Raw genomic sequence first — 25650 nt, forward strand, 5'->3', positions numbered from 1 at the left:
CGCTAAAGTATTTTTAGTAATTTCAACTATTTATTCTGCAGCTTTTGTTTTGGGACAAAATTGGGACAAAATTTAAACTTTAGTGTGAAGAGCAAGGTACTGACAAGGGGGCGATCCTTATCATATATGTAATAAAAACATGAGAATACAAAAGTTCTTTACGTAAGTTAATTTATAAGTTACGTAAATCTTTTACTAATAAAAAGATTCGTAAAAAATTATAAGCTCTAGTTGCCTTTTTAATTAACCAAAAAATCGGAGCGCAACTAGGCTTCCTCCTCTGCTTCTTTTTTCTCAAAATCATTAGATCAAAATTATGAGAAAGTCATTTAGCCAAAAAAAAAAAAAAAAATGCAAATTTCATTTTAATTATTTCTCTGCGGAGAGCCAAAATCAAAACATGCATTGATTCAAAAACGTTCAGAAATTAAATAAAAAAATAGTTTTTTTAACTGAAAGTAAGGAGCGACACTAAAACTTAAAACGAACAGAAATTACTTTGTATATGAAAGGGGCTGCTTCCTCATCAATGCCCCGCTCTTTACGTTAAAGTTTTTTACCGTTTTAAAATGAAAAATTGAGAGAAAGAGTCAAACTTTAGCGTAAAGAGTGGGGCGTTGATGAGGAAGCAGCCCCTTTCATATACGAAGTAATGTCTGTTCGTTTTAAGTTTTAATGTCGCTCGTTACTTTCAGTTAAAAAAACTTGTTTATTTAATTTAATTATTGATCTGAAACTACAACTATGCACTGACGCGTTAATTTGCACTGTTCATATTTCCATTTAAGATGGATTCTCTCTTGGGGAGGGGGCTCAATTTCTCGAAGTTAATCTGAAGTTTCACTTACCGTCCTATTTGGATGAAAAAAATAATTTCCTTTTAAAAATAATCGTGAACAAGCAGAACTTCCATCTCTTTAGTCGAAAAAACCCATACCAAGAACTTCACAGCCTTGATTTACGTACATGTTGCATATTACTTCGAAAAAAAAATATGGCATGAAATTTTCCAATCTATCAAATTATTCAATTGCTATACGTCTTAGCTTTGATACAAATTGATATTGACCTGAATTTTTTATTCATAAATAATCTCTTTGATTTTGCAACAGCAAAATATTAAAAAAATTTTTTGAATATTTTAAATCAAAGCCCATGCTGAAAAGATTCTCCCTCTATAAACATTAAAGTGAGCCAATTGTATTTCCTTCTCTGTTTTTTTTTTTTTTTTGTTCAGAAATTGAATTTTCCCCTTTATTTTTCTCTTTTTTCTTTTGTCTTAGTTTTCTCCACGTTACTGATTGCATATATGTCTTGTTTTTTACTTAAATTTTAATAAGTCCCGGAGATAGGTGAAGCTAACTTGTTTTGTTAATAAACGTATCTATCTGCATCTAGACACAAAATAACAAAAGAAGCAAAGATTTCAACACTCACGGGTTTCCATTAGTTCGAGTGATGTTTCGTAATAAGTACAGTTTTAAAATCCTGGCTAGAATATCCAATATATATGTTACCAAGGCACTAGTCAGAAGCATTCTATAATGAAAAAAAAAGAAGTTTTTTCCAGCCGAAAGTTATGAGTAATATTAAACCTTAAAATAAGCCGAAATTATTTTGTATATGAGGGGGGCTACTCTTTCCTTAATCTCTGCTTCTTACACCACTTTTAAACGGAAATAATTTTCATTCAGTTTTAACAGGCCTTGTGTTTAAGTAGTCTTTCTTAAAGAATTGTAACAAAAAATTAAACTTCAGTGTCAAGAGTGAGGATTGAGGAAGCGATAGCCCCCCTTATATACGGAAAAGTTTCTGTTTGTTACTAACGTTACTCATTTAAAGTTTTAATGTTACTGTTCCAAATGAAACAAAACACGTTTTAAATGTTTTTACTTTCATCAATAAAAAGCTATCAAAACTCTAAGGAAGGAATTTCAGTGCATGCCAATTAAACTGACAATCTACAGTCATTCCTTTGTTTGCTTTCAAAAAGTGCAAATTATGTTCTGGTCTTGAAAAGGCATAGAGGTAATCAGCCGTACTAATGTTGATTTTTGCTCTTTTTAGGTGTGACTCGGCTATTTATTGTAATTTCTGTTCGCTTTGAGTTTGATTGATTTATCGATAGTGAATTATGGTAGTTATACGCTTCTTTGAAAAACATGTGTTGTGGAAAAGTTTTTAATTTAATAAGCTTAGAAACCCGGTTCTTTAGATACATCAATTGTTCACCGAATTCTATTTTTTTTTAGAATTTCGATTACTGTCCGACGAGTTGTTCCATGCTTACAGTTCGCTACCACGAACAGTTTAATACGGGTTACCAAAATTCTGTGTTACTGATAATAAACACATACATACAAACCTTCAGGTGCCTTAAATTCAAAAATTAAATCTATTTTTCTACAATGACACTCAATTTAGCTTCATTAAGGCTCGTAGAGATTTAAGTCATAGAGAAAAGTGTCTTTGGTTTTATTCACACTATTTAATAACGTATACTTTAATTAACCTGCGTTTGGAAGCAAAGGAATGAAGTTCGGTAATAGTCTGTATTGGGGGCTTTATAGAAGGAAACATTAATAAAATAAAACGTTATACCACTGGGTATAACGCGGTATATCCCAAACATTATAGTCGCGTTTCTTTTGACTTTGTTCTATTTGGTGTTTGATTGTATCCACAAGACGAGGAAGCTCCCTTGGATCTTTCAAAGGCTTTTCAGAGAAATACTGAGATAAAAGAAGGACAAATTAAAGATAATCCAAATTGGGTGAAGTTCTAGATTTGCTTTATCTGATGTCTGTGGAGAAAGGAAGGGATCCTAATATTAAGGTTATTTGATTTGATTTATTGAAGAGGCGAGTGATTAGGTCGAAGAGGGAAGTGGGAGCCGTACTGTATGCTAGTGAAGAATCTTCGGTGTTTATGGATCTCAAAGTGCGTTTTTGTTGCAAAGCGCATTTAAAATTTATTTGTTTCCGTTTTCATTCAACAAACACAATTAAACCATGAAAAACCTGGAAACTTGCGTTTTGTCACTGTTGTACTATTCTCAAAGCATTATTTTAAATTTTTCTGTGGGTTTTCCCAGGTTTTTTTTGTTGTTAACAAGAGCTCCAAGATATTAATGTGTAAGTTGTTTGCGACCTTAATTTGAATACCTAAAACTGAAGGGTAACATTCTGTGTACATAGTCCTTATACCTCTACACCAAATGTCAGGACTAAGAAAACTCCAAATATTTGAATGTAAAAGCTTAAGAAAATAATTATTTAAGTAAAACCAATCCGACCAAAGTAAAGTGCTAGAAGCTACCAATTTGTGCTACAAAGCAACAATTTGGGTATAAACGTTGTCAAGATACTATCGAGCTAAAATTCTAAAGTATAGGCGATCAGCTTAGGATTATTGAAAAGCTAACTTTATATTATATTTCTATTATGCATTATATTATATTTATTTTATGATTTTGTATTTATATTTTATTTGTTTTTAGTTTGAGAAGCCCTACTGCTGTGTGGTCACATATTTGTCCCTAAGCTTGCCCTGATACTATCCCTCTTGTTCTAAATCTTTCTAAATTTAATGTTAATTTTTTTCTCGTACATATCAGGCTTGTCCTCAACTATCTGAAATTCATATTTCCTAAGGCTTCGTTTTTCAAACCGCTTTCGAACACTTACAATAAAGCTATAAATCTCATCCGGCATGCAAATCGTTCAACAACTAAACCGTTACTTGATATTGAATAGCTTCATATTCTTTCCTGTGCGTCTTTCCCTTTTCGTCAGCTCTATGCTGATATTCCTAGGTCCCTCATATTTACGTCTTCGTTTGTGTGTCATCGATCAAATTAGCAGCTCCTTAGTTCTCTAAATATCCAATTTCCGCATACACTAACAATAAGGTCAGATTTTAATCCTATCGTTGCGTTTTGCGTGTCATTTGTTATGAAACACCTTCCCCCATTCGGCTTGGGAATACCACTTGTTTGGCACCTTTAAAAGATTTGTAAAAAAGAAGTATGATTTCCATATGATTCATCTTTTCTTGACGTGTATAGAGTTATCCAATTTTTTTCTATTGTTATTATTATAGTTATAGACGTTGTGATTAATTACAGGTTGATAAAGCTTATTTAATGAACACTGTTTCCTTACGTTTATTTTATTTTTGTTTTTTTTATTTCTCCGTTTTTATGAAGCAATTGCTTTACCTGTTAAGCGTTTAAATGTTTAATGTTATGATAATTACTTCATAACCCCCCTCCTACAGGCCATGAGACCTTTGGTGGGATTTATAGATTGCAAGATAACTATTAAGGGAGAAGCATATGTTGAAGTAAATTTCTATGTGATATTTTTAATATAAATGTCTAGCGGGATTCCCCGTCGTTAAAAGAGTATAATATGAAAAAAACTTCGTTTTCTTAAAGAGTTAAAGAGGCTGCGTCCCAAAGTCGAACCTTAAAACGTACAGGAATTAGAAGAGGCAGTTGGGGGGCTGCCGCCCCCCAAACCCCCAGCTTTTAAAGACTCTTTTGTACAGGGTTTTTTTTTGGGGGGGGACTTCATTGTTACTAATTACTAGTTTCGGCGCAATGGTTCTCCTGTCCTCTTGTGTTTAACATTTTTCGAAGTTATTCCATTATTCATTCATTTCAATTTTTTGTTAATTAAAAGAGGGCCTTTCCGAAGCCAAGAGCTGGGGGTTAGCAAAAAAACAAAAAACCTGTACAAAAGAGTCTTTAAAAGCTGGGGGTTTGGGGGGCGGCAGCCCCCCAACTGCCTCTTCTAATTCCTGTACGTTTTAAGGTTCGACTTTGGGACGCAGCCTCTTTAACTCTTTAAGAAAACGAAGTTTTTTTCATATTATTTCTGTACGTTTTTCTACAATCCATGGTGGATGTAATTTAATAATTCCTGTACTCCTCGTACAGGAATTAGGAGAGGAACTTGGATGGCTGCCGCCCCCCCCCCCGCTTTTAAATCATTGTATAAAATAGAAAAAAAAATAGATAGAATGACCGAAATGTTTCTTTTGCTCATAAGAAGCTAATATTCTGTTATCTCTCAAATGATAAGCTGTCCAGGTGTTATCAAAAATTTTTCTGGAATGGAGCTGGATTTTTATGATGCTTGCAGTCATTCTCGCCGTGCCGAGCTGATTATTTTGATGTACTTGAATGTTGATATTCGTAACTTTTAAGAATTTCAAAAATTAACATGGGACTATTAGACTATAAAGACTATAAGAAGACTATTAGGAGAGGCAAACCCCCCGCTTTTAAAGACTCTTTTGTACAGGTTTAATTTTTTTTCATATTAATTCTGTACGTTTTTCTACAATCCTTGGTGGATGTAATTTAATAGTTCCTGTACTCCTCGTACAGGAATTAGGAGAGGAACCCACCCCCGCTTTTAAATCATTGTATAAAATAGAAAAAAAATAGATAGAATGACCGAAATGTTTCTTTTGCTCATAAGAAGCTAATACTCTGTTATCTCTCAAATGATAAGCTGTCCAGGTGTTATCAAAATTTTTTTGATGTTGTGAAAAAAAATCGCCCGTAAGGGACTTGAACCCTTGACCAGAGGATTAAAAGTCTCACGCTCTACCAACTGAGCTAATAACTTGCATGTGTGTAAATATAACTTCTCAATAGCTTTTAAAAATTTCAAATTAACATGGGCTCTTATGGAGAGAAATCCGTTAATTTAAATAGCTAATGGGTGGTTTCTGGAAAACAGGGAAGGAGTTATCGGATCAAGCTGAAATTTCGCGGATAAGCTCCTGGGCCGTAGGGGACCTTAACTTGTGAATTTCAGCCCGATCGGACAACGTTAAAAGGGGTGGGGGGTTGGAGTGTCGAAACTTTCGGGGGGTTAAGATTTTCCTACGAAACTTTCATGGGCACTTACTCGGAGAATTCCGCATCGAATGAGTCTTCGTACACCCAGATCCGATGTCGGATGTGACCTGTAGGCGTGGCGAAAAAAAAAGTAAATGAATTTTAAGTGGCTATGCGTGGTTTCTGGAAAACAGGGAAGGAGTTATCGGATCAAGCTGAAATTTCGCGGATAAGCTCCTGGGCCTTAGGGGACCTTAACTTGTGAATTTCAGCCCGATCGGACAACGTTAAAGGGGGGCTTGGGTTGACAGGTCGAAACTTTCGGCCAGATTTTCCCCATGAAGAAAAAGTTGGAGGGGGATGAAATTTTGCAGGTTTCTTAGTTGGAGCTCGGGCTACGAAATGCATCCCTCCCCATCCGTCTGCGACCACTGGAACCGAAGATCGCTTAACATTGTCGTGTGTCGCCTCTTTATAGAGGCACGAGTGTGCCTCCTTGATAGTGCTGATGCTTAGGGGTTGATCTCACCACTCTTATTATAGAAACAGTAGTTTTTAGTAGTTAAGTCCAGTTTTTTAATACCAGGCCATTATGGTAATAAAGTAAACATAATCATAAGAAGCTCAGATTTGATAAAAGTGACGAACTAAAGATTTCAATATTTAAAGCAAATTTAGACACATAAATCCTCTCATTTTGAAAATATGAAACAATAAAAGAACTAACTTTCTGCAAAATAAGAATTAGAATTTTCAAGTAATATTTTTTCATTCTTAACATTTATACAATTTTTTTTATTGTTTAAGTGTCGTCTGTTCTACCTTATACCTGCCTTACTAGTAGAAATAACGGCTTTTCTCCTTCATAGGGTCTCTTGCAACTACCATGCGATTCAATTAAACACTTTCGAACTCGCCTCGGTTTGCAACTCTCTTTCCCGGTCGATAGTCTTTTATAGAAAGGTATATATAGTTTCTCTTTTCCTAATGTACTTATTTCTGAACTTTGAAATTTAAGATTTGCGTTCTGTTAAAAAATTTTCTTAGTGTCACACTTAAAGGCGGTATCTACCATTCTTAACACTTTTGGGATAGCTGCCTAAAACTGTTTGCTAAGCTCTCCGCAAAGGGAAAATCAGCAGAACAACACGGACACACAGAAAAGGATATTGTGAAGTAATTGAACACAGACAAGGCCGCATCCAGGGGGCTAGGGGGTTTGAACCCCCCTCCCCCCCGAAATATTTGTCCGACTCGTAAAAATGTAACAGAAAGTAAAATATGAAGCATATTTGATATATTTTTAAAGTTTTTTTTTGTAGCCCTCCCCCCGCAAAATTCTTTTGCCATTCCATCAGCCCCCCAAAAAATCCTGGATACCCCTCCAAACACAGATTATCCTGCTGATCGCTTATTAGCGAACAGCTTAGTTTGTCCGACTCGTAAAAACGTAACAAAAAGTAAAATATAAAACATATTTGATGCATTTTTATTTTTTTTGTAGCCCCCTTCCCCCCAAAAAAATCTTTTGCAATCTCTGCAACCCTCGAAAAAAATCCTGGATACCCCTTTAAACACAGATTATCCTGCTGATCGCTTATTAGAGAACAGCTTAGTTTGTCCGACTTGTGAAAACATAAAAAAAGGAAAATGTTTGTCCGACTCGTAAAAGCGTAACAAAAGTAAAATATGAAGCATATTTGATGTATTTTTAAAGCTTTTTTGTAGCCCTCCCCCCGAAAAATTATTTTGCCATTCCATCAGCCCCCCCCCTAAAAAAAATCATGGATACCCCTCCAAACACAGATTATCCTGCTGATCGCTTATTAGAGAGCAGCTTAGTTTGTCCGACTCGTAAAAACGTAACAAAAAGTAAAATATAAAACACATTTGATGTATTTTTAAAGTTTTTTTGTAGCCCCCTTCCCCCCAAAAAATTCTTTTGCAATCCCCGCAACCCTCGAAAAAAATCCTGGATACCCTTTTAAACACAGATTATCCTGCTGATCGCTTATTAGAGAACAGCTTAGTTTGTCCGACTCGTAAAAACATAACAAAAAGTAAAATGTTTGTCCGACTCGTAAAAACGTAACAAAAGTAAAATATGAAGCATATTTGATGTATTTTTAAAGTTTTTCTGTAGCCCCCTTCCCCCCAAAAAAATTCTTTTGCAATCTCCGCAACCCTCGAAAAAAAAACCTGGATACCCTTTTAAACACAGATTATCCTGCTGATCGCTTATTAGAGAACAGCTTAGTTTGTCCGACTCGTAAAAACATAACAAAAAGTAAAATATAAAACATGTTTGATGTATTTTTAAAGTTTTTTTTGTAGCCCTCTTCCGCCAAAAAAATTATTTTGCAATATCCTCAACTGTCTAAAAAAATCCTGGTTAACCCTCCAAACATAGATTATCCTGCTTATCGCTTATTAGAGAACAGCTTAGTTTGTCCGACTCGTAAAAACGTAACAAAAAATAAAATATAAAACATATCTGATGTATTTTTAAAGTTTTTCTGTTACCCCCTTCCCCCCAAAAATACTCTTTTGCGATCTCATAAACCCTCGAAAAAAAATCCTGGATACTCCTCTAAACACAGATTATCCTGATGATCGCTTATTAGACAACAGCTTAGTTTGTCCGACTCGTGAAAACGTAACAAACAGTAAAATATAAAACATATTTGATGTATTTTTAAAGTTTTTTTTATAGCCCCCTTCCCCCCAAAAAAATTATTTTGCAATCTCCTCAACCCTCAAAAAAATCTGGATACCCCACCAAAGACAGATTATTCTGCAAAAGTGCTGGATTTTGAGATATTTTGCATTATTTGAGATATTTGAGATATTTTTCCATTGCAACCTTTTTGTGCAAAATACCCTTTGATTCTGTTTGATATCCTCCTCGCCAATCCCTGAAAGTTATTTGTTGATAGCCTTAGAATTTTCTGAGATATTACAAATATACTTATTCTGACAACCTAGATGAACATAGTGTCCTTTTATTTAGCTCAGCACCCCCCTCAAAATTCTCTGAAAACTACAATTTAATTCCCTTATCCGTTCCTGAGAAGTGTCAACTTAAAACTTTTTGGATTCAACATTTTAAGGCGGCATTCAACATTTTACACCTATGGGATAGTTGTCAAAAACTGTTGGCTAAACTGTTCACGAAGGGAGTATCAGGAGTATATATATTCAATCACAGTTTGTTCCAGCTGACCTACTCCTCATCTTCTTGAGAACAGCTTAGTGAACGGTCATGGCAATCATCTCAGAGGTGTGAACTTTCAGATAAGATCTTAAGGTGTGGCAAAAGGGATTTATACTAGTGATTTAAATTGAAGCTTCCATAGCCTAGACTCAAAGAAGTGGGCAATCACGAAGTTGTCTAATATACTTAAGTTTCAGACAAATGCATTTTGAAGCTCAAATATTCAACTTTTACTGAGGTTATAACATTAAAAAAAAAAAAAATCGTGAAGGTGGTATTTTTCACCACTTAGCCGGGAATACCACTCACTCCTGTATGTAACAATTTTTTTTTCTCTTTGTTTACTTTCTCTTCCAAAAGCAAGAGGTTCCAGACACTTCTGTCAACTTCTCACAAGTAGGGGATTCGGCCTTCCCCTCTCCCCAATAAGGTCATAAATGAAAATGAAAAATGACACAATAAGGTCATTTGGAAAGACAAAGGCGGATCTAAAGAAAAATCTTAGGTGGGGGAGACATTATGACGAGGGCGCCAATAATTGACCAATTTGATTACAATATTAGTTGCAATTAGTTAGTTAGTTGCAAGAACTGACAAACTGGGTTGACCTATGTAAAATGTTTATTGTGTATTTCTTCTATCCGACCAAGCTTTTGGTCAATCACTCTCATCCCCCGCATATTTTTCTCACAGCTAAAGCGTTAAGCAATGTCCGTTAGGTCATCTGTCTGCAAAAGAGACAACTCAAATTGCATCTATATCTATTTTTGCTAGGTGACCTAGAAGTGAATTCAAGCAGTCTCCTTAATATTCTCTCCCCGACAATTTTTTTTCTGTTTTTAGATCTGTTTGAAAAGGAAAATAAATGATTCAAATCTACCGTCATTGACAACAAAGCTCTATAATTAAACATTTGCCAGAAGTGCAGGAAAACTCCATAATAGCCTACAACATTACTTCAAGGGGACAAATAAAAAAGAAGTCAATGACTCCAAAGTGAAATTTTAGTTGTGAAGAAATATTTTTGGGTACCTAAAAAAACAATAAAACTGTTACTTAATCATAATTGATAATTGTAATCCGACTGTCTGAAATGAGATACAAAAAAGCAGTTGAATTTTAAAAAGCTATTTCCCATTAAATAGATATACCTATTACGATGGCTTACATCAGGGAGATACGCAAGAGGAGGGGGTTATCGGGATCTTGGTCTCCCCCAAGCCCTCAATTTTTTTGAAATTCTGGGTAATTTTTACTTAGATTATCGAATGCATTTTTTTTTTTATTATTATTGCCCCCAACCAAAAAAAAATTAATACCACTCACCGCCAAAGAAAATCTCGCATACGTATCTGGCTTGCATAAGCTCCGTACAATATAAAATTGATTCTGAACAGTAGATCATTATTAACTAACCAGGTATTTTCTATTTTACATAGTATAGAGGGTTGAAGGCATCAATCAAACAGTTCAAGGCAACAGGTAACGGGCAAGGTAGGAGCGACGCGTACTAATAGTAGCCGAAGTCTTAAAAAAGGAAGTTTTGATAGCAAAATTTACAACTGGCATTACATTTTAATTCCGATACCAAAATATTCATAAAGCTTAAAGCAACTCACCTGAAGATACAAGCTTGAGAAAAATTTCTCTGATTTTCAAAAAAGGGAAAGATATTCTCAAGAGGGCAAGTTATCTTGATGACAATTATACAGTCGAATTCGACACATTGGATATCTATTTTGTAAAGGTTTCGAGCTCCCATCTACTAAAATCCTCTGAGCATAATTACAAAAGATGTCAAATTACTCTAAACAGCTAGAGAAAAAGGGATGAAAGAAGAAATAGCAAAATATTACATTGAATTGCAAACAAAACTTTGGGGTAATACGGTAATTATGCTCTTGTATAATTTAATTATTTCCGAATTTATAATTGAACAAGCATCGCGTAATTTCAGCATCTGTAAAGGATAAATAGGAAGGAGGAATTGAATCCACAATAGAATTTCTTAATTCAACTGGAATTACTGATTTACTACCATAAGACTTCAGACTAAAGAATAAAACGATGATAATGTGGATTTTAGATATTAGTAGTGATGCCTCTTTGCTTTTAACCAGGCAGATAGCAGGTGTGCAATTGCAGCTACTTGTCCCTAAAGAAATTATTACGCACATCTGGGTCTGATGCGGTACTATAGTGTATGTATATAGTACACCTACATCACAGGGAACGTTTTCTAAGAGATGCAGGTGTTTGTTACGTCATGGGGAACGTTTTCTAAAAGACTCATGTGGTAATTACCTAATAGTTTATTTTTAATAGACCTACGAGGGCCAAAGCTTCCTTACTCCAGGATTACCGTGGTTATTACGTAATAAAGAGTCTTGATAAAACCTCCAGGGTCTACGTTACTCCAGAATTTCCTTAGTTGTCTAAAAACCTTCAGTCCCCCCACCAAATCTAGATTTCATTTTAAAAACCTTCAGGTTCCTCCTTCAAATAAGGGCATACTCCTTACGTCCTCCCATTATTGTCATGCTTCACCGCTATTTCATGCTAGAAATTTTGCAACTATTTTCTATGTGGAGAACCGTGATAAAGAATATTGATTTCATGGAATAGTGGAGTGATTCCGTCTGCCCTGGGAGGGGGTATAAAACAGGTATTAGAATGGAAATTTCATCAGTCATACATAAGGTTTTGAACATGATGTGTCAGCTTTTACAAAACAGACACGTCTCTAAGATATCATTCGGTAAGTCTCTCTTCCTATAGGCCTCCCGCACCAATAAGGAGTGCATTGCCAAACTGAACACACTATAATTCTTTATATTAGATAAACATCTAAAAAACCTCCCTTCTTCGATTGCATGATTCTCCCAATGCTGTAATAACCTCTTTTTCTTGCAAAAGTCAGTAAAACGCTATTAAACCGCTTTCAAGCAGCCTGGTAACAAAGACATAGGCTGGTTTGAACCGTTAATGATAGCTTTCATCGTATAAAGGCGTATTTTCTGCCAGTTAGCTGCGCTTCTGAAATTTGCATGAAAGGGGCTCTTACCAGCCTCTTGTGAATCGCAAATTGGCGTGTTATGGCTAAACCTGATTTACGATTTTTAAGGAGGGCGATATAAATTTCTAACTACTTCCATTTTAAGGGGTGAACATAACCTATTATTGCGACTTAATCGTGAAAAAAGGGGCGCATATTCTCCTGTACTATATTATAGAGCAAATAAAATTAAAAAAATGAAGCGCGGAATAAAAATACATACGATCATTGGTATTAAATAATTCAAGTTTTTCTGTTAAATACCACATTTTCCCCTATGTTTACTGCATACCTCACCTTCACTTAGCTAGATTATTTGATTTTATTTTCGTTCAGCCGAAATCATTACTTTTCTTTGAAAAAGTTTCTTTTATAGTCACAGGACGTAAAAGTTATGGTTTCTAACGTCAATATAAAAGGAGTAGGGTGCAATGAGTTGAATTTAAGTGGCATAGGTTGATATTAAGCTCAAGTTATTTGGAAAAAATTAAAAAAACATATGATAAGAATTTCAATAATGTGCTTGAGGGCATGAGTATATGGGCAACTAGAAGCTCAATTGCGGAATATGCGTAAAGAATATCTTTCTTTTACTTTATTATAGCAAGAATGAAACACAAGTTTACGGACTGGGATATTCGCTGCTTCAAATTTTTCTGCCTTACTAAGGTTAAGAAAGTTTGAATTCCTCATAGTGGAAAGGGCTTTACTCATATTTTACCATTAATAGTCCCATAGCATTGCTGTATTTTTGGGGGATCCCCTATCGTCAAGATATATGAGGGTGCGATAGGTGGTGAGTTAAATTTAAGTGGGGACGTCTTAAAAATAAGATGCAGTTTCTCACTACATGAAAAACTAAATTTAGTTTCTTTTTCGGGGAAAATCGGAGCAATATCCAACTTGTCTAAAAAGGGCGAAGGTCCACGATGTAACCGATCTGCAAAGAGAAGATGCAGGACCTTCCGTGGTCTACCAGAGAAACAAGGAGAATGCCAAACACTCAAGATCTTTTGTCATCATGAATGCTGATCCATCAAGACCAACGGGGCCCATGCAAGGGCATGATGCTGCCCCTTCAACCCCCCAATCTCGATGCCAGTAAGACTGTTGGCCTTCTAACCCCCCATCTCCGTGGCAAAAATGTTGAGTCTTCTGCTCCCAACCAGGATGGAGCTGTCAATTTTAGTGTAATTAAATCTTATTGATATTTCTCGTAAAGTTGTACAAACTTTATGTTTTTACGGCGTGGGGGATATAACTTGAATATAAGGGGTGGGAGTTAGTGTTATTGCCCCATCCTAAAAATAATCCTTTTTTGAAGGGCTTTTCGCTAAACAATAAATTTTTCTGGGGACTATTAAGAATATTGATTATATGCCCCATCTTTAAAAAGTAACGCATTCCTTTTGGGTTAATAAAGGGGGCCCCAGCTCAACATTTTTGAGAATACCCTCGATCCTAAAGGAAATAGACTTTTCGTCATGTTTTTAGCTATTAGGGATGTTTTGAAAATCAGGCGTTTCCTTAAGATCCTGCTTCTCATGTTTAAAAGCGTTCTAAGAAGGAGATTTGATGATCCTAATCCCAAGATTAATAATGGATTACTTTTTTTTCAACTTAATAATGAGAGAAAGTATTAGGGGCCCTCAATATTGTTTTGAGGAAATAGCTAATTATTATGACATTCTTATCAGGTTAACAACTATGCTTCTAAAAATAGCGCTTTCTAGTGTTTAAATGCCTTTTACTGTTTCCTCTAAGAAGGACTTTGAGGATCCTTTGATTAATATTCCCTTTCAGCATAATAAAGGGCTCTGGCCTGTTAGTTCTGAAGGGGGTTGAGGAGTCTTAATTAATATTCTCATCACAGCTTTAAGTCATTATTGCACCAAGAGAGCAAACAATTTTTTATTCTTTTTCGATGCTCCCAATGATAATTTCCCAGCATGGATCAAGAATCTGCTGGTCGATGTTTTCGGGGAAGAAGAAGTACGAATGGACGCCAAGGGTAACTCAGTAAGCTTCTAAGGCTCTTCAAAACAATATAATACCTGAAAGGTAAAGAGGGACAATATGTGTAATAATGTTTGGTCATTAAGTTTATAACTTGGTAGAGTGGGGAGCTATGGACTCACTTTGAGGGTTAATATATGATCATTAAACCTATAGGTGGTAGTATTATTGCTAGCGCCAACAAACTAAGACAAAAAAAAATCTGTTCAGCCTTAACGAAGAAAAGAAATAGTGACCAGCTTACATATACACTTTCATTTTCTCATTCCAAAATATAAAAAAAACTGTTACCTTCAAAATAACTTATATTTGCAGAACATAATTGCAGAACAGAAATTGAACCTTTCTCTTTTTTGGAAAATTCAGAACAAAAGTGTTAGTTTTTTCTCTCCTTTGGAAGAATTCTCAACAGAAGTTGAAGTTTTTGACATGTAAGAATCTTTATCGTAGGTTCTTTAGCTAGACTTGTTGATATTTCAATCATCGTTTAATTAATGATAATTTTTGCTCTCCAGATGGTCAGAGCTCTGCAACGATTCATTGTTATTTCATCACAGAATAATTAGCAAGCGAGTCAACGTGATAGGGATGTCATTGGAATGATTCGAACCAGCTCAATTAATTCTTGGAAACAAACCATGGAATCTATGGAAATAATGAGTTTTCGGAATAGTACCAAGAAATTCCCCAGAAACAAAAAACGCTGGAAAAAATAGTTGTTGATGTATCTCTAGCTTTTGAAAATTCCATTGACAAGTACTTGACTATGTGCAGACATTAAAAAACATCTGAATTTCTTAATAAAATTTGACTACTTAAGAAACTTTGGTTTCAGTTTTCGTAAAAAGAATGGTCACGGTTAAAATACATCTTATTTTATTAAAAAAAAATTTGAGAATTTAAGAAACTTGCGTTTAAATTTTCAGACATGAGAGCACAGATGGAAAAAAAATTTGATTTTCATAGATAATATTTGATCATTTAATAAAATTAGGGTTTAGTTTTCATGAAAAGAAACGTTTTCGGTTAAAATAAATTTTGTTATATGAGTAATATTTGATCATATCAAAAATTTGTATTGTTTTGAGAAGTAAGAACACGCACGTTCAAAATACATTTGATTTTGATCTTTTACGAAGCTTGGGCTTTAGGTTTAATAAAAAGAACGCACACGGTTAAAATATATCATTTCTAATTAAAAATATCTAAGCATTTAACAAACATAGGTTTTAGATTTCAGAAATAAGAAAGCACACGGTTAAAATACATCTGATTTTGCTAAAAATATATGATGATGTAAGAAACTAAGGTTTTAATTTTTCATAAGAAGGAGTGCACATGGTTGTAAACATTTGATTTATTTGCAATTAAACATTATTTATTTGCTTTTATATTTTATTTTCACACATATTTTGGGTGATAATTAAAGTAGTTCCTAATGTAATAGAGTCTGATCGAATAACTGAAGCGTAGTTTCGAGTTTTATGGTAAAAAGGCTGGTTTAAAGGCTTTCTTATTGCTAAAGGCCTCCTATTTTGCAAATATATAGCCGAAATCATACAAGTCCAATACATTCTGTCACCTGTCATATGTCTTTGTGACTATGAAACCGGCTTTCTCCGATCTTACACTCAGCAATTTTCTCGACTGTGTTTTGTATAATACAAAATTACCATTATGTCTTACGTGAATGATTTCAATCACATCCCCAGATTTCTTGGTAACCCCCTTCTCCGCTCCAAGTTTTGAGTTCAAGCTTGCCTCCAAATAGCACGAAATTTGCTGTAATTTTCGGAATATTGAAAATGCATGTACTATTATAGTTCATTGATTTATGCGGAGCATGTTTTAATCACAGGTTAATATGTGTATTGCCTTTTAACCGTTCGTTCAAGAATATTAGGTGTGGGGGGCCCCATTTGCCCTCCTACCCAAATTTGGGTAGTTAAAAATTGAATAAATATTTTTTTAAGGTTTAGACGTTTCAACGGATTGATTTTTAACTGTATACCTTTATAAGGAAGTTCGCAATAAAAAAGTAGCATCAATAAATGGCAAAAAATTGTCCAGTATTGGTATTTTTTTGAAGCTAATTTCAATGAATATATGTGAAAATTAACGGAAAACCTTTCTCCGTACTAATATGGAGCAAAGCGCATGTCTTATAAAGTAATAACCAAACAAAATTTGCAATTTTTTTGTCTGATGATTGGCCTTAGATAGTCAAAACTGTTAGAGACAATAAATATTTTAAAAATTTATCTGAACATCTTAAGTTTTATATATGGAGGGAGTTCTATGCGTATAAAATAGTTTTTTTTGGGAGGGGGGCAAATTAAAAAGTAACATAGGATGATTACGGAATTTTCTTAAGAATTGTGGGGATGAAAGTTTTTTAAAGTTAAAATTTTTAACTGTATACTTTTATAAGGAAGTTTTCAATTAAAAGGTAGCATCAATAAATTACGAAAATTGTTGAGCATTGGTATTTTCTTAGAAGCCAATTTCAATGAATGTATGATAATATTAACGCAAAACTTTTCTCTATACTCATAAGAAGCAAATGCATGTCATATAAAGAAATAACTAAAAAAAATTGTAATTTTTTTGTCTGATGAGTGGGGTTTTATAGTCAAAACTGTCAAAAACAATAAATGTCTTCTTAATTTATCTGAATATTAAGTTTTATATATGGAGGGGCTCCTGTGCGTATAGAGAAGTTTTTGTTTGGTGGGGGTAAATTAAAAAGTAACATAGGAGGATTACGGAATAATCATGAGAATTTTGGGAATGCAAGTTTTTAAAATTAAAATTTTTTAACTGATTGATTTTTAACTGTATACCTTTATAAGAAAGTTCTCGATAAAAAGGTAGCATCAACAAATAGCGATAATTGTTGAGCATTGGTATTTTTTTAGAAGCCAATTTCAATGAATATATGCTAATATTAACGCAAAAGCTTTCTCCATACCCATAAGAAGCAAATGCATGTCCTAGAAAAAAAAATAACCAACCAAAATTGTAATTTTTTTGTCTGATGATTGGCCTTTTATAGTCGAAACTGCTAGAAACAATAAATTTCTTCAAAATTTTATCATCTCACCCCTCAAAATTGAGCGATCATCCCCCTCTTCTTAAATTTTTTTGCTTGAACTTAATTTGCTTGAAATATTCAAGCAATTTTGCTTGTAAAAAAATATCATAATTATTGTATTGAATTATGATGATTGATTAGGTCAAATGTACATTAAGCTCAGAGGCCCATAGAACTAGCTAGCATGGCAATATAGAATGTACGGTTTTATGTCCCATTGAATGACAGGATATCGTTTGTCCGTACAGGTTTCTTTCCATCTTATGCATAGGGTAGTATTTTTCTAAAGAGGGTTAAATACATCATATTGGGTCAATTCTTTTACCAAGCAAACAAATGAAAACATAGTTTAAAAAAATTTATTTCCCTATTTCTGGCTTATTTTTAGCCATTTCTAAAAAAGGTATGAAAGCTGATGGCCAAGACAATTCTTAATTTTAGCAAAAACCCAGATTTACAATCTGCTTTATCTCAAACTTTTCTTTTTCAGTTATTCCTTCAAATGCCCCTGACATTGCATTTGCTAAGAGTGAAAACTAGATTCTCTTTTTTTTGCATCTTTTCTAATCAAATTACTTTCAACTCTCGTGATCCATCCAACGATCTGACAATGTGCCAAAATAATATTAGTCTATACTAATCTCTATTTGGGATTTTCGTAACTGGGAGGAGATTCCCTCATAGGGATATATTTATGGTACCTTCTGTTACTTTATGATGCCTCGCTATTCTTGGATATTAGATAATTACTGGCCTTTCCTTCATGACCCTACACTTATCCAGATCAAAGGAGGTAGCAGCCCTCTAAGCAATCGTGACTTGCACCTTCCTGTACATACCATACTTGACAGCAGCATACAGGATCGTCAACATGTATGTAGCGAACTAGTCGTTACTAACTGCATATATATGATTCTTATGATTTTTAATAGATATTTAATAGATTTATTTATTTACATATATATATATATATATATATATATATATATATATATATATATATATATATATATATATATATATATATATATATATATATAAAATTATTTTAAAATTTAAAAAATTATTTTAAATATATATATTAAATATTAGGCTGTATTTAATATATATTTATATATATAATAGATATAGATGTATGACTTAATAACTACATTGATTTAATAACTTAGTCGTAGTTACGCCACTGGTGTATTATGACGCCATATTAAGGAACTAAACATAATGTTTCAAAAGTAGTTCATACAAGGCGAAAGGAAGTGCATGAGAAAACAAGGTCATTAGACGTCGACCACTTAAACAAACAAAAAAATTGCTAGATCTTAAGAAACAACGTTCATTTAACAAGTGTGTTTTTCAGTCCAAATAATTGGTGGGAAGGAGAAGGGGCTTAATTCGACCTAGATTTATCCCAAGGACCCTCGCAAGAAGCCTTAGGTCTCACTTCTGTGTGAAACTTAATCCCACTCTCGGAGGCTGATGTGAGCCGATACAATTCCGTTTTTAGTCTACTGTCGCTTAAAATAGGTCTCAAAATAAGTCTGTGGGCAAAGTTCGTGATTAATAAATTGTATACTGCTTAGTGGTAATTTTTTGTAGTATAATTTTAAAACTTGTGCAATTTTTAATAGTAAAAAATGACACCGTGTATCGAGATGTCTGTGGTGATTTTGAGTTTTCAAGTAAGGGTCTTTAATGCATAGAAAATATTATGACAGTGTAAAAGTTGTTGCCGAATTGAATTTTGCCCCTTTTTGTACTGTATTGTTATTTTGTAGCACAAAATAACTGAAAATGAAATAACTTATTTTGTCATATTTTTTACTATTGTAGAATGGTCCCAGAGCTAAAAATTGTCACCTATAAATTACCAAGGAGTGAGGTTGAATTACCATATCCACGGAGTGAGGGGGCATAAGGGGGTTTGACCCCCTTTCCCCGAAATGTTTGTGAGATGTAAAAACGTAACAAAGATTAAATAAATTCTGATGCATTAATTATCTATTTTTTACTCGCACCGAACAAAAACCCTGGATAAGGCCCTATGAACGGCCCTTGAAATTTCTGGTCGGTGATGGGACCACTGATTGATTTTGATAAACTTACGTTAAAAAAAGCAAAAAAAAACAAACAAAAAAAACGCATAGATGACTCGTAACCAGCCATCCGTCTCATTTAAATATATTTTTTATGGCACTTGGTATTAACCAAGTGACATATAGCAATCGCCAATTCTGTCGGTTTGTCTGTCTGTCGGTCTGTCTGTCTGTCGGTCTGTCGGTCCCGGTTTTGCTACTTTAGGCACTTCCAGGTACGCTAGGACGATGAAATTTGGCAGGCGTATCAGGTACCGGACCAGATTAAATTAGAAATAGTCGTTTTCCCGATTGGACCATCTGGGGGAGATTGGGGGGCCGCTTAATTCGCAAAAAATAGAAAAAATGAAGTATTTTTAACTTATGAGCGGGTGATTGGATTTTAATGAAATTTAATATTTGGAATGATATTGTGTCTTAGAGCTCTTGTTTTAAATGCCGACTGGATCTGATGACATTGGGGGCAGTTGGAGGGGGGAAACCTAAAGTCCAGGTTTTGCTACTTTAGGCACTTCCAGGTAAGCTAGGACGATGAAATTGGGCAAGCGTATCAGGGACCAGACTATATAAAATTAAAATAGTCGTCTTCCCGATTTGACAAAAATAAGCAGAAGTCTTGCATACCTGATTTACATAATTGGAATGGACCCGCTCAATTGGGGGGGGGGGGTAGTTCTGAAAAATAAGAAAAAATGACGTATTTTTAACTTACGAAGGAGTGATCGGATCTTCATGAAACTTCATATTTAGAAGGAACTCGTTACTCAGATATCTTATTTTAAATCTCAACCGGATCAAGCGTAATTGGGGGGGGGGGCAGTTGGGGGGACCAGAAATCATAGAAAATACTTAAAGCGGTGAGATCAGGATGAAACTGGATGGGAAGAATAGAAACTTGTCTAAGATACGTGACTGACATAACTGGACCGGATCTGCTCTCTTTGGTGGAATTGGGGGGGGGGGGTAATTTTGAAAATTGAGGTATTTGTAACTTACGAAAGGGTGACCAGATCTTAATGAAATTTGATATTTAGATTGATCTTGTGCTTTAAAGTTCTAATTTCAAATTCCGACCAGATCATGTGACATTCGGGTGAGTTGGAGGGGGAAACCGGAATTCTTGGAAAACATTATTACATTTAGAAGGAATTCGTGTCTCAGAGCTCTTATTTCAAATCCCGACCAGATCTTTTGACATTGGGGGGAGTTGGAGGGGGAAATCTTGGAAAAACACTTGGAGTGGAGGAATCGGGATGAAGCTTGGTGGATAGAATAAACAAATTTCCTTGATACGTGATTGACAGCATCGTACTGGATTTACTCTCTTTGGGGGAGTTGGGGGGAGGGGTTCAGTTATTTGGCGAGTTCGGTGCTTCTGGACGTGCTAGGGCGATGAAAATTGGTAGGCGTGTCAGGGAGCTGCACAATTTGACTTGATAAAGTCGTTTTCCCAGATTCGACCATCTGGGGGGCAAAAGGGAGAGGAAAAATTAGAAAAAATTAGGTATTTATAACTTACGAGTGGATGATCGGATCTTAATGAATTTTGATATTTAGAAGGACTTTGTGACTCAGAGCTCTTATTTTAAATCTTGACCGGCATTAAGCCTCTTATTTTCCTTTTTAAATCAATCTATTGATTCATAGAATTTTGTTAGAGTTCATACCATATGATCTCTTGGCTCTTAGCTCTTCTCGCCTCGTTACAAGTGCCATATGAGCTCTTAGCTCTTGTTTTATTCTTTATATAGAAGGCTGGGAGTTCGGATTGTGTTTTTGGATGATGAATGACGGGGAACTCTCCCAATCCCTTTAACAGGGAAATTGAAAAATTTTGAACCTACTATATACATTTTATGCTTTTGACTTCCTAGTACATTGCTTCCTAATACATTTTTAGCCTCCTTCCCTTCCTAATATATTGAACTGTGTGCACCTATAAGGTAAACACTATCAGTTTAAAAAAAAGAAGAAAAAAGACCCAAGTTGTTGCTACTTGCTCATAGCATAAAATAGCTAGTTCTAAAGGAAAATGTTATTTAAATAAGCGTACCTCGTCAATCGAGCAGTTGCGTACATGAGACGTCATTTCGAGGAGGAGCGACAATTTCGGCCGTACAAAAGACATGTGAATCACAGCAAATATGTAGAAGTATAGCAGATCTGCAAATATCCTAAGATTTAGGAGAGGGGCTAAGGTCTAAAGCCTAATACCCTCCCCCCTGCACAAGAGCCCGTGGTCCTATCTTACAGTCGAAGGGAATGCATTTATGTATTTTGCTCGTTTGCAGACTCACCGCCTTTCCAAAAGTGTAACTGTTTACCTCTATAAAATTGGGTCTATTATTATTGAATGAGATTACTGCAGATTTTTTGGAGTCTTCGATTGATTGACACATTTCTTAATCAAGACAATCCAATCCTTACATAAGTGAATACAAATGACAACTTACCATATTTTTTTTTTGGGGGGGGGGGTAGTTATTGGGGATAATATTACAAGGCAACTTACTTGAAATTATAATTGAATTAGCTAGTCATTTTTTTGTATTTGTATGTTCTCATTCATGTTTTTTTTTGCCTCTGTTATTCTTAATATCTTTTTTCTTTACTTTAGGCTTTGACACACCGTCTTCTGTAGATTCAATGGGTTCAGATTTGGATCGACTGAGTTTGGACTCTGGCTCCCCAACCCCACCTTCATCCACCGTTTCTAGCGCTATGGATATTTCAAAAGGGCTCCGTCTACCCCTATTTACCCGGCTTAGGGATGGTCCCTGCTAAGCTTATTCGATCATCTTAATTTTCTGGGGTTTGGCCTTTTTTCAAAACTTGCCTTCATGTAAAAATTGTAGAAAATTTATTTATTATTTGATACTAGTGTTCTATTTGTATCTGACTAATGTGCAGCACTTTCATCAAACATTGGCCAATATTGTCCCCGATATTGATAAGCCTTGTGTTAAAAGAGATGACAGTGCTTAATTGAACCAAGTTTTTTCGGAATGTTTGCTGTCTTTTATTCAAAATTGTTTATACAACCTGACAACACTGGTTATTTTATGTGAAGTTCATCATTTTTAGTTGATGTTTAATTTTAAAGTGACGAATGCCGGCAGTTATGTATCCTACTTGTGTTTTTGCCACAGTATTTAGGTAGTTTAGGCCTTCGAAAATTGTGGGATTTTGGGCATTTCAATTTTTTAGGCAAATAGGATTCGATTAGTTCTTTTGTAGTAAATACTTTTGGAAAGACCACTATATTCTACTTGTGAAAACAATACACATTAATGTATATCTCATTGAACCTTAAAGCCTAGAATAGCGTTATACTTTAAGTTGAGCTGGAGAACACAACCATACATAATTCTACTTTGCATATTTCTGAAAATAAAATTTTTTATCAAGTACAACTTCGACCATTTTGGAAATTCTCTTGTCGATCCATCCTTTAAAATTTTAGACTAAATAATTTTTAGTTTCTAGATTCGGCGGTTGCGCCCTTTTTTCTAATGCTCGGCCACTTTGAGTACCGTTAAATTCGTTAAAAACGGCTGGTTTTGTACTAGTTGGATTCGACGGTTGTTCTTTAGCCCTTGCCTCCGAGGGTGTATCTGGGTTTTTGTTGGGGGGGGGGGGGGTAAAAGGAAACTTTAACAAATGCATCAACATTTGTTTACGTTTTTACGAGTTGGACAAAAAATTCGGGAGTGGGGGTCAAACTCGGCACTCTCCTCCATGGATACAGTCTTACTCGTTTCTAGCACTAATTTTCGGTCAGCCATCTTCCAGTAACGTTGAAAAATGATATACTAAGAATCTAATTTATAAAGTATATATCACCGACTTTTCCCACCTTATGAATATATTAATTTCTTGTAAGCACAAGCCAACTATGTCTTGAAACATAAATTAAAGCGTTTTTAAAGTATCTTTTCATTTTACATGGCACTTTTTTTTATTCATTTCATATTTGAGTTCTCATTCCATTTGGAACGTATCATTAATTCTCCCTTTCCCATCTTTTTGCCTTCTTTATTATTTCTATTTTACTAATAAAAGTTTTATGCAGTTTATACATACATGTATAAACTTGGGAGGGGGACATTCTTTAAAACAGGTGAATTAGATGGAACATATTTGAGACAGGGGCATATTTAAGATTTTGTGAGTCCTTGCGTTAAAGTTGCTCATTCTTACAAGCCTCAGCCGATTATAAGCAATTATAAACCCAAATTGTGAAAACAATTTTCCTTTTTTTCAGTTTTATATGTAAAACATTGCGACATTTTATAACAATATGCCCTCCAAAGTACCCCATTTTTCGATTGTGAAGCAGCATAAAGGATTGCGCCATCTTCGGTCCGTGCTCCATGGACAAAAAGTCTCAGCTGTCACCCTCCTCCCCTTGGTGTCCCCTTTTTAAGGCAAATTTTTACTTCCTTCTAATTTTCTTGCACGATACCCTTGTTCTTTCTTTTTGCGGTAAGGATGAAATATGGTCTTACTTTTTTCAGAGACATTTCAGTTGTTAAATGGATTTTCGGACTGCTGGATTAGTTACGAAGGGTAGCACCCAAGGATCAAATGTCCCCATTTGTTATCCAACGCGGTAGAAAACACCATGATTAATGTACATTTAAAAGGATTTTCGTAATAGCTGTTGGGTGAAAGTTTCGTCTTACAAGAAAATCTAGCCGTACCGGCTTATGCAGAAGGGCTTAAAGTGAGAGTGGTTAGGCGAGATAGAATATCTTTGGTAAAAAGTGAACTTAATTCCCTTTCTTTCTATTGATTCTTTTATTTCCGGTTTTCTTTTTTAATGCAGACTTCTAGATTTCATTCTAGAATCAGAACAGTCCAAATCAGAACTGAAATTTCGGGTAGTGATTATTTTGTGCCGTAGGCCTTTTTTCACCAGCCTCTGTTGAATACTTTTTAAATCTTTTTATTTGGGGGGGGGAGTCTTAAGGGTGTTCTAGAAATGGGTCATGTTTTGAAGCCCCTGAATTCACTCTGCTTTGGGTAGTTAATCCTTAAGAACTCATGAACCATGTTTAGTGGACATTTCAATTGAAAAAAGTTAAATATATGCATATTTATTTTATTAAACAAAAGGGCAAATTTTTTTTTTCTGTCAAAAGGTATTAACACAGCCATCTTCGTACCAGATATCAATGTCATCTGTTTAAATTCATGTTTTGTGAACAAAACACTTCTTATAAATTATAAGTATTTATTTGCTATTCAGTTTCGCAATAATTAAGTTATAAAAATATTATCCAAGATTATATTTTCCTATACCACCTATTCAGTGCTGATATATTTCGATATAAGTACTTGTTTTATTTAAGGTAGGTTGTATTTACTCGTTGTATAATCTATAATGCAGCTGTTTATTAGGGCTAGTAATAACACGTGTGTCTATATAGGGTATGGTAGGTATTTCCTTCGTAAAAAATATGCTTCCCCCCTCCCCTAGTGTTTTCAATGTTAACGCATGGGCGAAAATAGATATACAGGTCTAAACTCTATTGTGTGTGTAGGGGGGGGGCATAGACAGCATATGGTAGGGGATTCCCCTTATAAGAAATGTGTTGATTTTTGTTAATCAGATTTTATTCACCTTGAATAAGCTGAAGTCTAGATCCGTGGGCCTGAACATGATGCTTTAAGTTGGTAATGTGTGTTGCGTAACTCTGCAGTGGAATTTTTCTAGGTGAGAAAAAAACAAGCTTATATCCCTTCGAAATTTTTAAACTTAAAATGTATGCAAAACTAAAAAAAAACATTCTTTTAAAACATCATTTTGACGTGTCGGAGCCCCCTCCCCCCTAAGGTCAATTCTTTTGATTGTTCTTGAAAAAAAAATCTTGGTCCTGAACATCTTCCTTTTAAAAGCAACCTAAGATATTCAAATGATGCATTTACTAGTAAAATTGTATTAAGTTATAGTAAGTTGATATTTTATAACAGTGATTGATTCATTATTCACTGTTATGTTTTCAAAATGTTTGTCTTTGGTCCTCTTTCTGATTCAGGCTGGCCTTAAAACGGTCCTCAAATCGTGCTTATTGTGTTCTAACAGTGAATAGTGGCCTGTTATTGCGTATTTATTGCTAGCTATTTATATGCATGCTTTTTGTTTGTATTTATATGCGAAAGATTTACTTTTTTAGAATTTTTATTTGAGAAATAAAAGCCTTGACTTTGTGTCTAATTTAAATTAATCTAATTTTGATCCCGGTTACAAGTTGATTTAATTTTATGCTACCGATTCGGTAAACTTTTTTGCTTTTATCTTTATTTTCTTGTATATTATAT

General features: G+C 34.6%; 1 long non-coding RNA gene across 1 annotated transcript; it reads left to right on the forward strand.

Annotated features, from left to right (window-relative positions):
- Positions 1-1820: 1820 nt before the first annotated feature.
- LOC136028967 (uncharacterized) lies at positions 1821-25541 on the forward strand. The gene is made up of 3 exons (XR_010617930.1): positions 1821-2028; positions 6724-6817; positions 21944-25541. It is a non-coding gene; the product is annotated as an uncharacterized LOC136028967 (long non-coding RNA).
- The last annotated feature ends 109 nt before the right edge of the window (positions 25542-25650 follow it).

Source organism: Artemia franciscana, chromosome 7, assembly GCF_032884065.1.
Source record: "Artemia franciscana chromosome 7, ASM3288406v1, whole genome shotgun sequence".
Taxonomy (NCBI): domain Eukaryota; kingdom Metazoa; phylum Arthropoda; class Branchiopoda; order Anostraca; family Artemiidae; genus Artemia; species Artemia franciscana.